General features: G+C 45.5%; 1 protein-coding gene across 1 annotated transcript in view; it reads right to left on the reverse strand.

Moving 5' to 3' along the window:
- Positions 1-844, reverse strand: part of RAI14 (retinoic acid induced 14) — a 409,994-nt gene extending 409,150 nt beyond the window's left edge. Inside the window, exon 1 of the mRNA XM_029579046.1 lies at positions 615-844. The gene's annotated coding sequence lies outside the window, so the exon portion shown is untranslated. The remainder of the gene's footprint in view (positions 1-614) is intronic.
- Between the last annotated feature and the right edge of the window lie 11,870 nt (positions 845-12,714).

Consider the following 12,714-nt stretch of genomic DNA (forward strand, 5'->3'; position numbering starts at 1 on the left):
AGAGATGACTGACATGTCCAAACAGTATCGTTTTTATTTCAATTTGCGAACAAAAAAAGAAAAAAAGTGGAAAAATGATTTTTTTCCACGATTTTTCTCCACTGTAATACATGAAAGTCATTTTTCAACTGACATTTTTTATTATAACTTTGAAATTCCCAGGCAAAATAAAATAAGTCAAAAGTCCCTATCTATAACAAGGATAAACAAACCAGATTAACTTTTACGCAGGGAAACCTAATAAATCTTCTGCTCTACACACGGTTCTCTGACCATAAGGGGGAAAAGGAGAGAAATAATAAAGTTGGAGAGGAGAAAAATGCAGCTCCTTAAGAGTTCTTTTTTATGCCTCTAGATGTCCTTTAGGGTACGGAACATTGTAGCCAGCAACAGTACCCCAGATTTTAGTGAACACCCAGTGTGGAGAAATAGGGGCTCCCTGGTGGATATATTTCTCCAAATTACAAACGACACATTTTTTTCCAGTGATCCATACTTTGTCCATCTTATTAAACAGACCAAAAGTCCTTTTCTTCTGAAATGTCTGTTTCATCTAGTCATTTGATAATTCTTCACTGGCCAGGAGGATAGAAAAAAGAAACATCAGAACTTACAGTTTCTGACGAGCAGTCCAACATCACGCTTGCTTTGTTCCAGCACAGGTTCTCAGCTGTCTTCACCACCAGCCTCTCTGTTCTGAGGAGCTGAGTACTGACACTGCTGAAACTCCCCCCAGGAATCCTTGACTAGCCAAATTCCCTCCAGGGATCAGCAGGGAACTGACTGTCTCTCACGCCCCGCACAGTTCAATGATCAGTACAGCTCTGAAAACAAGAGCTCCTGGCATGAAAGGCTCTGGAACTATGGGCTAGCTCAAGGAAAACTAAAAGGACCAACCTGATTGGTTCACCAGGTCAGCTGGGCTCAGAAAGAAGGCAAAAAAAACTACAGGGCAGGAGACCATCCTTGCAGTCCATGGAGATTAACCCTGTGTCTCCTGATTCTTTAGCATGAATGCAGCCATGTTAGGACAGAAAATAATAGTTTTAAAAAAAAACCTGCCAGCGTGTCCTTTTGTATACTTATTGGCACAGTGCACTGGGAAATAGTTTTGAGCAGACTCCAGTGGCACAGTAAACACCTGTCCCTTCCTTTTCAGTCAATCAGGGCTGGCAGTCTAGAAAGCAGCACAGGGAAAAGCTGTAGCCTTTTGCAGGGGTCATGTGAATATCAGTATTGGCACCCCACTACAGGTATTTAAAAGTTAAAAGCTGTACTTCTTAATTGGACAAGTCAGCAAGACAGCCCTTTATTGCAGACAGCCCTACCAGGCTGTCTGCAATAAAGATTAATACCAAATCTGCTAATCTGTTAGCTTGGGAACCTCTGAATTAAGAAATAGTCATATTTTCTTATATTAGATCAGTGGTTCTTAACTCCAATCATGCAGGCAAATTAACCTGGCCTCAAATGTATTTATTTAAGATTTTTTCTGTTCCACAGAGTAGCAACAAAACAGGGGTGGATTGAAGGACAATATCAGCCCATGAATTTTTTTTATAACCAGCCCATGAGTCTGTCTGACTTCCTTGTGCACTGTCCCTACAGCACAGGCTTCAACAGCTCCCAAAAGCCCACCAAGCTGACCCTTGAGGTACATCACAAGACCTGAAGCCTGGCAGAAAATAAACCAAAAAAACCCTGCAATTTAATTTTTGCATTTTCCCTAAATAACTAAGTCCATCACACACTACATCAGAGCTGAGCAATCTGAGCTGCACTCCCCCTTCCATCCATAGCCCCCACCCCCGCCACAAGTTTTGTTTGCATATATAGCCTGAATTCCTGGTCTAGTGTTAAAGTCTTTTGTCAATCGATCAGCTCTTAAACCAGTTGCCAAGTAATGAGGCAAACTCTCGGCCTTACACTCTGCTCTCTCTCTTTCTCTTTCTCTCAGTGTGGGTGTGCCTTTGTCTGTGTTAGCGAGCAATAGAGAATGTGTGTGTGGGTCAGAGAAAAAGACACACACATTCTTTGCCTGCTACAGAGAGCAAGTGTATGTGTGTGTATGTCTCTCTGATACAAAGATGCACACTCTCACTCTATCAGACCCACACATTTTGCTGTTCATGTGCTCACTTGAGGGTAAATTTAAAAAGCCGCACAGGCATCCATGTGCGTGCGGTTCCCAGCGCGCACACGTGGATATGCCAATTATATAAAATGCGCGTCGCAGTTTCAGACAGCAACCAACAAGGACATTGAATTTTATGGTCTGGGAAAACAAATAAGCAAGGAGGAACTTGCTAATGTGGCTTTTGCTATCCTTAACCAATAAACCTTATACTTATGATGCAACTCCAACATTGCTCTCTGTTTCAACGGCAAGAGGTAAGGGGGAATTGTACTCAGACAGCAACCCTGACTTTGATAGTTTGGGAAACTAAATATGGGGTGACTTGTATGACGCAGCAGATGCTACCATTACTGAGGAGATTTATATGGCATGGTTGATGCTACTGTGAGCTTGCTGGGCAGGCTGGATGGGTCGTTTGGTCCTTTTCTGCCGCCATTTCTATGTTTCTATGTTTCAGTATATGTTAGTGGAATACCACAGGAATTGGTACTGGGACCTGTCTAACATATTCCCAAATGATCTGGAAAAGGAAATAACAAAGTGATGAATTCAAATTTGCAGATGACACAAAATTAGTTAAAACAGCAGCAGATTGTAAGGAACTGCAGAAAAAACCTTGTGAGACTTGGGCAACTGAAAGGCAGATGAAATTTTAATGTGGAAAAGTGTAAATTGATGCCACATAGGGAAAAATAATCCCAACTATAGGTACATAATGCTAGGTTTTCTATTGGGATTCACTAACCAGGAAAAGGATCTTGGAAATCCTTGTGGACAATATGTTGAAATCCTCAGTTGAGTGCACGGTAGGTGGTCTAAAAAGCATATAGAATGTTAGGAACATCCAAAAAGGAATGGAGAATAAAATGGAAAAATATCATATTGCTTGTGTATTGAACCATGGTGCGACTGCACCTTGAGGTATTGTGTGGCACTTTTGGTTGCCTCCATCTCAAGAAGAGACAAAGCAGCACTAGAAACGTTGCAGAAGAGGACAAGAATAATTATAAAGGGGATGGAACACATCTCCTATAATGATAGTCTATGTAGGCCAGAGCTCTTCAGTGTTGCAAGCTCGGAAGTGCGGTCGCTTGCTCAAGAGGGATTGTGAGCGCTTGGGCCACGGCGCGGCTCAGGGAGTAGCCCCAAGACACACACCATGGGAGGTGAGAGTGTTCAGGCACAGGCTGGAGCAGGAACAAGGCTGGAACAGGGTCAAGACATGGAACATCAGGAACTGGAACAAGGCAGGCTCAGACCTCCAATGGACTTGAGGGGAGCCCTCCAGCCAATCAGTAGCCCTTCCAGACCCGCCGCTTGGGAACGATAAGTGCGTGAGGCCAGGAAACAGGATGAAGAACCAGAGATGGGAAAACATCAAAAACAGGACTGGAACACGGAAAAGGATACAGAACATGGAACATCAGGAACACCAGTTCCATGGAACAGGTGATGGAGGAGCTCTGACGAGGACAAGACCAGAAACATCAGACAAAGGAGACCAGGAATATCTAACATCAACGAAGAACCATCTGGACACAAGGAGACCACGGAGGACCTTGACCGGAGAAGAGCCACAGGCAACTGTGAAACCCGATTTGAAGGCTCCAAGGAAATGAAAGCTGAGCCCTTTTAGAGGGCTGGACTTGGCATGGGAAGATGAAGTCATTCCATTGGGGCCATGGGCTTTTTTTCCACCGCTGGCCCTTTAAATATTGTAGTGAGGCGCACACGCACACCTATGCAGGGCCCAGGAGGGGTAGAGGAAGTCAGGTGTTGGTGGCATCCCTGCCACATGACTAAGGCAACGGCGGTGGCACCAGAGCCATGAAGATGATGAGGATGACGGCGGCACCAGGGCCGCATGAAGAGGTTATCCCGGCGGCAGCTTCCATACCGCGATGCAAAGGTCAGCGGCGGCTTCCATGCCATGAAGATGTAAGGTCGGCGGCTGCTTCCATGCCCCGAAGAAGATGAAGACGGCGGGGCACTAGGGCTGCAAAGAGACATCCTGGCAGTGGCTCCTGCCGCGAAGAAGAGGAGCAGCTTCAGCTCATCAGGGCAGTCTAAGCCTCACAAAGGAGTCCTGCGGCATCGGGGCCAGGCAGAAGGTCGGGCACCGGCTGGCTCAGAGGTGAGATGCTGCTCGCGAGATGGGCTCCGCGAGTAGCATCGTAACATTCACTTGGAAAGAGATAGGTGAGAGGAGATATGGTAGAAGTTTATAAAATCTTGAGTGGGAAGGATGAGTAAATAAAGGACAGTGATTACCTTTCAAATAATTATAAAAACAGGGGACACTCCATGAAACTAGCACATCAGCCAGATTCAAAATAAATTGTAGAAAGTACTTTTTCACTCAATGCTTTATCAAGCTCTGGAATCTGTTGCCCAGAGGATGTGATCAAGGCGATTAGGATAGTTGGGTTTTAAAGCGGTTTGGAGATGAGATCACGTGATGCTGAGCAAGTGATCGGACGCGTGGCTGATCGCTTCAGGGGACCCCCCCTCCGAAAATATCCGGCGAATCAGTGTGAATTCTCCTTCGATTGCCCCTGCACGGATCGCCTCCGCAAGCTGAATAACCAGGGAACGCTCGGAGCTATCAGGCAGCGGAGAATTTGAAGGTATGGTGGCAAAAACAAGCAAAAAAAGCAAAAAGAAGAGGCTGAAGGGCCCAAAGCCAAAATGGCCAAGCGGCGAACGCGCCTCCGGCAGTAGAACCAGCAGATCCAACGGCGGCTGACATCGCGGCCACGGTAATAGCAGCGCTGGAGGGAAGGTTCTTGCAGCTTTCCTCCCAGATCACCGGCGTCAGCTCCCAGCTCTCCCGAAATTCATTCTCAAATTCAAGCGGCAGAGAACAGAATATCGGAGGTGGAAGACAAAATGGAGGCATAGGGACAGGACTTACAGGGCCTCAAGAAAGCCCAGGAGGGGAGCCCTTTGGAGGAGAGACACGCCGGTGGAGAGATCTGCGTGTTTGGAGCGGAATCGGCTGGAAGGCCGGAGGAAGGGAACTCACCCTGTCTCGGTGCGACCCGCAGTAACCCCGCCTACCTCTGACATCATCAGCAGCCCGACTGCCCTATTTAAAACCGGGGGCAGCGGCAGGGAAAGCGGGAGCCCTTTGGAGGAGAGACACACACCGGTGGAGAGATCTGCGTGTTTGGAGCGGAATCGGCTGGAAGGACGGAGGAAGGGAACTCACCCTGGGGCTCTTTTTCGTGGGCGGTACGGGGAACGCCCCGTACCGCCCACGAAAAAGTCGCGGCGGTGACGTCAGAGGCGCGACCGGCGGGCTATTTAAACCTCCGCTCTCCGCTCAATCTTCCTTTATCTTCCACGGGGCTCCAGCGGTGAACTAGGCCTGCGCGATCGGCGCTGAAGCCCGTCGGGGTAAGGCCTCTTGTTCCGCTCACCCCGATCGGGCTCCTTCACCGATCACCGGCCCGTCTCTCCAACATCCACTTACCTGAGAGGCCGCGAGTCTCTGCCTCCAGCCAGCCGCCATCGAGCTAACTTACGCCGATCCTGCACAGCCTCGACCCGAAGCACGAGCCCTCGCCTCTAGCAGGCCCCCAGCCGAGCCGCGAGCCCTCGCCCCGTACCGCCCACGAAAAAGTCGCGGCGGTGACGTCAGAGGTGCGACCGGCGGGCTATTTAAACCACCACTCTCCTGGCGCCGCGCGCCGGGCGTCGCGCGCACGAAGGAGCGCAACAAAGGGGCCTGCCCCTTTGTTTCGCCCCTTCGTTTCGAACTTCGCGTCCCGAGCGGCAGCACACCAATACTGCACTAGAACTCATCCAGCATCCACCCATCATTCAATTCAACCAGCAGCCTCAGCATTCGACCCTCTGTCTCAGCATTCAACTCTGTCTCAGCATTCAACCAGCCTCTGTCTCAGCATTCAACCCGCCCTCAGCATTCAACCAGCACCTCTGCATTCAACAGCCTCAGCATTCACCAGCAGCCTCAGCATTCAACCCAACCTCAGCATTCAACACAGCCTCAGCATTCAACCAGCGCTCAGCATTCACCCTCTGTCTCAGCATTCAACCAGCAGCCTCAGCATTCAACCAGCAGCCTCAGCATTCAACCCTCTGTCTCAGCATTCAACCCTCTGTCTCAGCATTCGACCCACTGTCTCAGCATTCAACCCCTGTCTCAGCATTCAACACAGCCTCAGCATTCAACCTGTCTCAGCATTCAACCCTCTGTCTCAGCATTCCCCAATGTCTCAGCATTCACCCAGTCTCAGCATTCAACCACTGTCTCAGCATCAACCAGCCACTTCAGCAGTCAACCAATAGCCTCAGCATTCATCTAGCAAAAGATTACACAACCAAACATATCATTCAGACCTCCTTAAAGAACTTTCCACAATCTATTACCGCCACAACGTCATAGGACACCTGATTCTGACAACACCATCAAAGTCTATCTGACACACCATCAAAGTCTCTCCCTCATACAACCATGTTGCAAGGACACCCAATACATATATTACATCACAACTCCTTCTCCAAGATGAAGCCTACACTAAGATATCAACCTAAAACCCGTAGAAATCTAACCCCGGTAATGATCTCACCAGTCACACAATTACTTGGTTTGGCTCTTTTCACCTTATCACTCTTCAATGCCCAATCAATCACAAAAAAAACCCACATCCTTAATGACCATCTGCTAGATACTAAACCAGACATCTGTGCCATCACAGAGACCTGGTTAAAATCCTCAGACACAGTCCTAATAAATCAATTGCCTACACAGACATATGATGTCTTCTCCTTACCCAGAAAGAAAAAGAAAGGAGGAGGTCTCCTAATAGCTGCAAAAAAACTTTTTAACCTCAAGCAACAACCTATCTATACTATACCCAAACTTGAGGTAGGCTTATTCAAATCTAAGTCACTTCAAATCTACTCACCTACGCTCCTCCCGGACTTTTAGATCAAGATGCCTCTCCCATGATAGAGGTTATAGCCAAATACTTAAAACTAGACTCTCCTGCCATAATCATTGGAGATTTTAACCTCCACATTGATGCCAGTCCTCGATCGACCAACTGTGATGCTTTCCTATCAGCACTTTCGGACATGGGCTTCAAACAGCACATTAACCAACCAACACATAAAGCGGGTTACACTCTTGATCTTATCTTCACAAATTCTAATCTCACCCCACTCTCACCCCCCTTATGCCTACCAGTCCCATGGTCAGATCATTTTATGATCAACTCCACCTTCAGGTCATTGACAGGATTGACCACACCTCATCAGCCTACAACTCTATACTACAGGAAAACTTGTTCTTCAGAAGATCTTGGCAAATCCCTGATCAGAAATCTCCCAAACTTGGATCTTTCAAATCCCAATTCAGCTATCACCTCATGGCAAAACATCACTGAAATGATAGCTAACGAATTATGCCCACTGTCAAAAAAAATTATAAACCCCTCCCATAAAAATAAGCAACCGTGGTTCTCAAATGAACTCCGCACTCAGAAGCAAAATCTAAGACGGAAAGAAAAAGAATGGAGGAAGAATCTAATCCCCTCACTCTTTCCATATACAAAACTACTCTCCACCAGTACAGATCAGCAATACTTCGAACAAAAAGAGATTTCTATGCTCACCGCATCCACGATATGCTGTATGATGCGAGGGCCCTCTTCTCCTATGTTTCGGAACTTACCAAAACAGCTCTTCCTAATATCCCTGACGATACAGCTCAATCAAAGGCCAATGACCTGGCCTTATTCTTTCAAAATAAAATCACCAATACCCTGGCCAGATTACCTGTCAACACAAATCCTACTCTTCCGGACACAGTTCTCCTACCAAACTCAGACATAAGATTGGATTCCTTTGATTCGACCCACACTTAGAGGTAGAATCGCTGATAAAAAGAATGAAACCTTCGACCCACCCCTGGACCAAATACCCTCCAAGTTACTGATTCTCATCCAGAATACATATCCAAATATCTAGCTGATATCATCAATTGTTCCCTTACACAAGGAACATTCCCGGACGCACTCAAATTGGCCACGCTCAAACCCATACTCAAAAAATCCAACCTGGACCCGGAAGACCTCAACAATTACCGTCCCATATCAAACCTCCCATTTGTATCTAAGATCATGGAGAAAATTGTAAATAAGCAACTTTCAAATTACCTAGAAGACCACAATATACTTCACACGTCACAATATGGTTTCCGAAAAGAACACAATACGGAAACCCTCCTCACCTCCCTCCTGGATCAACTATATATTGGTTTTGATAAAGGACAGTCATTTCTCTTAGCCCTCCTCGACATCTCTGCGGCTTTTGATATGGTAAATCACAACATCCTCCTAAACCGACTCTCAGACATAGGAATTACAGGCTCAGCCCTCAGATGGTTCGAATCTTTCCTCAGTAATAGAGGCTATAAGGTAAAAATTAAAAACATGGAATCACCTTATACTAATGCTCCTTTTGGCGTCCCCCAGGGCTCCTCCCTATCACCCACCCTGTTTAATATCTACATTCTCCCCCTCTGCCACCTACTTTCAAACCTCAAACTCAAATTTTATATTTACGCAGATGACCTTCAAATTTTAATCCCTATATCCAAATCATTGGACTCAACTCTCAGGTTATGGAACGCTCATCTACAAACTATAAACCACTACTTATCCAGCCTCAACCTTGTGCTCAACACTTCTAAAACCGAACTCTTACTAATTACTCCAGAAGGTAGTCCCATACTTCTCCAATCACAAAATATTCCACATATATCACACGCCAGAGATCTTGGAGTCCTAATCAACAGTCACCTGAACCTAAAGCATTTTATAAAACACACTACTAAGGAGTGCTTTTACAAGTTACAAGTACTCAAAAAGCTCAAACCGCTCCTATTCCACTACGATTTCAGATCCGTCCTCCAAGCCATTCTGTTCTCTAAGATCGACTATTGCAACTCCATTCTGCATGGTCTTCCAGCCTCTACCATTAAACCGCTCCAGCTGCTACAAAATGCAGCGGCAAGGATTTTGACAAACCAATCGGAGAGAGCATATTTCTCCTATTCTAAAAGATCTCCACTGGCTCCCAGTAAACTTCCGGATCCTCCATAAATCTCTCACAATCATTCATAAAAATATCCACCATCAAACCCCGCTTGATCTGTCTCATCCTCTCAGACTGCACTCGACAGCCAGGCCTTTAAGGGATGCTTACAAGGGATCTTTACACGTTCCTACAATCAAATTAGTGCACCACGCAAACATCAGAGACCGGTCATTCTCTACCGCAGGCCCTTCCATGTGGAACGCCATGCCTCCGGACCTCAGACTGGAGACTTGTCTAACAACTTTTAAAAAGAAACTAAAGACATGGCTGTTCAGCCAAGCCTTCCCCACTACAAACTCCATTGCCTGATCTAGAATTGTACACCACACATCTCTGTAAACAAAATTTTCCAAATTTCATGCATAATATCCATTAAAGAGAGGTTGGCTCCTTGCCCCCCTTCTGTATAGTATTTATTCTATTTTATTGCACTTTATATATTTATTGCTCCGTTCACCCCTTCTTTATTTTCCTACTCCAAGTTAAGGCTTCCTTGTTATAATGTAACTGTATGCTCTGTATCTCTTGTTGATTGGTTAATTGTATATTCTACTTAGTTCATTGTAAACCGAATTGATTTGATTTGTATCAAGAAAGTCGGTATATAAAAGCCTTAATAAATAAATAAAAATAAAATCTGTGTGTTTGGAGCGGAATCGGCTGGAAGGACGGAGGAAGGGAACTCACCCTGTCTTGGCGCGACCCGCAGTAACCCCGCCTACCTCTGACGTCATCAGCAGCCCGACTGCCCTATTTAAAACCGGGGGCAGCGGCAGGGAAAGCGGGAGCCCTTTGGAGGAGAGACACGCCGGTGGAGAGATCTGCATGTTTGGAGCGGAATCGGCTGGAAGGATGGAGGAAGGGAACTCACCCTGTCTCGGCGCGACCCGCAGTAACCCCGCCTACCTCTGACGTCATCAGCAGCCCGACTGCCCTATTTAAAACCGGGGGCAGCAGCGCGCAGCCGCCGGCGCGCTGCCGAAGCCACGCGCCAAAGGGGCGTGCCCCTGGTAGAGGTTTTTGCTTTTTTCTTTTGAACTTTTAAGAGGACTATATTGAATGGGGAAAAAGAGGAAGGCCAGGATTGTAATCTCCACTCCCTCCAGAAAGGACGTGACGGGGCCCATGGATCAACATCTAACTAGATGGGTGAGTCAACCTACAAGGGAAGCTATCCCGGATATCTCTTTTTCTTCGGGAGCTTCCCTAAGTCCCGCCATATACCAGAATCCCAACGTATTTGCTGGAAATAGTGGGGCTGAAGAGCTAAAAGCCCCAGAGTTCCCAGCTTTAACATCACCTGTTTTGACAACAGAAGCACCAGTTGATCAGGAAGGACTTAACCTTATTGATGTGGGTCATGAGCTCTCTGATTCTGTAGAGGTTAATCAAGGAATAGTCAACCCTGATAATATAACACTGGTGGATGTATGGAGAGCAGTTACAAAAATGGAGAAGATGCTATCTTCATCCATAGTCCAATCCTCCAATTTCATTAAGGAAACTGGGAAAAATCTGGAAGACCACAGTAAAAGAATACTAAATTTAGAACAACAATCCGGGACAATGGTAAAACAAATTTCAACTTTACATGCCACTGGATCGGCCTTCATGAAAGACTCTATAATTGTTTATAAAAAATTGGAGGGATTGGAAAATGCGCTGAGAAGAAAAAACTTAAGATTTTTAAATTTTCCCATGACAAGGCTCTTATCCGCCCAAGAACTGTTTAACAAATATGCAAGGGAAATCTTGGGTATCACTAAAGACCTGATTATATCTAAAATGTATTATGTCCCAAATAAGAGGAGAGAGATAATGGCTAATGAGGGGGAAATAGATGTTTTAAGAAATGATAGTGTAAATCTTACAGCGTTTCTAGAGGCATCAGTGGACGATATACAGTCCAGATCTACCTTATTAGTAGAATTTAGTTTAGAACAGGATAAAAATTTAGTACTCCAGAAGTACTTTAGAAATAAAGAATTCAGTTTCTGTGGACAAAGGGTTCAAGTGTTTCCAGACGTATCGAAGGATACTCAATCAAGGAGGAAACAGTTCTTGTTATTAAGGCAGAAGGTTTTGGCCCTAGGGGCAACCTTCTACCTTAAATTTCCTTGCAAATGTTTAATTACTTATCAGAGAAATAAATTTACCTTTTTAGAACCGAGCCACCTTGAAAATTTTCTTCTGGATAAGGGAGGACAGGACATTGTAGCAACTCCAGTAGTTGGGAATAATTAACTGGTATGTAAAATAAGGCTCATCTCCTAAAAAAAACTTGTATAAGGAAGTTATTTCCTTTTTAATTTTCCTTGGATGGCTCCCCAAATATGTGGGCTGGAGAGTTTTGAGTTTACAATTATAGTAATGTTAAGAAATTTCTTTTTTGCTTTAAATTGTGATGTAAATCAAGCTGTCTTATTTCATGCATTGTTAAAATGTTAGAAAATTCAATACACTTTAAATAAAAAAAAAGAAAGCCCAGGAAGCAATTCAAAGCAAGCTTGATGATCTGGAGAACAGATCACGCCGTAACAACTTGCGGCGTGATCTGTTACCTGAAAGCATTGCAGAATCTGACCTTGGTACTCGGCTAGAATCTTGGTTAACCCTGGCATTGAAACTGGGCAGCCAACATGGTCCACTGCACATCGAGAGGGCCCACAGGCTAGGTCCTCCACTTATGGGGGGGACCTCCAATAACAGCCCAGAGCAGTCATACTCAAGGTCCTTAACTTTGCCCACAAGGTACAGATTTTGAGGGCATATCGGCAAATATCTGATCTGACTTTTGAAGGTACTAAAGTGCTCCTATTTCAAGATTATTCAGCTTCAGTGGCCGCGCTAAGGAAAGCTTTTGCTCCAGCATGCTCTCAGTTAGCGAAACTAAAAATCCGGGCCACTTTGCTATTTCCAGCCAAACTCCGCCTCACCTACAATGGCCAGACTCATGTCTTCACTGAGGCCTCAGCGGACACAGGCCTTTATCCAAGGAATGCCTTCAGGCTAAGTGGCATTTACATGGTTTCTCAATTGAATTCTCACTGGCAATAAGAATTTTTCACATTGGGAGAATTTCAAGTGGCCACTTTAAGCATGGTTCAAGGTTGGATGGAACGTTCTGAATGATTTCTTTTCTATGAGAGGGGGTCCTCACAGTTCTAATGAATCCCAATTTATTTACTAGGTGTGAGGGGGGTTCACGGGGACCAACCCTCTGGTTTGTTTTTGTGTGGCTTTCTACACCTTCAAGGGGGATATATAGAGGGGTAGCACTGAAAGGGACCGGGGTTTCTAAGTTTCTATTGGTTCATGTTATGTATACAAAGTTCTTGCATTTTCTACTGGTTACCGTGAATGATACTCTCATGGGTGGGGGTTAGGCTGGGGGACCACCACCCATACGAGTCGCTATACAAGATGATTTGGATGATCTGTGATATTGC

Source organism: Rhinatrema bivittatum, chromosome 1, assembly GCF_901001135.1.
Source record: "Rhinatrema bivittatum chromosome 1, aRhiBiv1.1, whole genome shotgun sequence".
NCBI lineage: Eukaryota > Metazoa > Chordata > Amphibia > Gymnophiona > Rhinatrematidae > Rhinatrema > Rhinatrema bivittatum.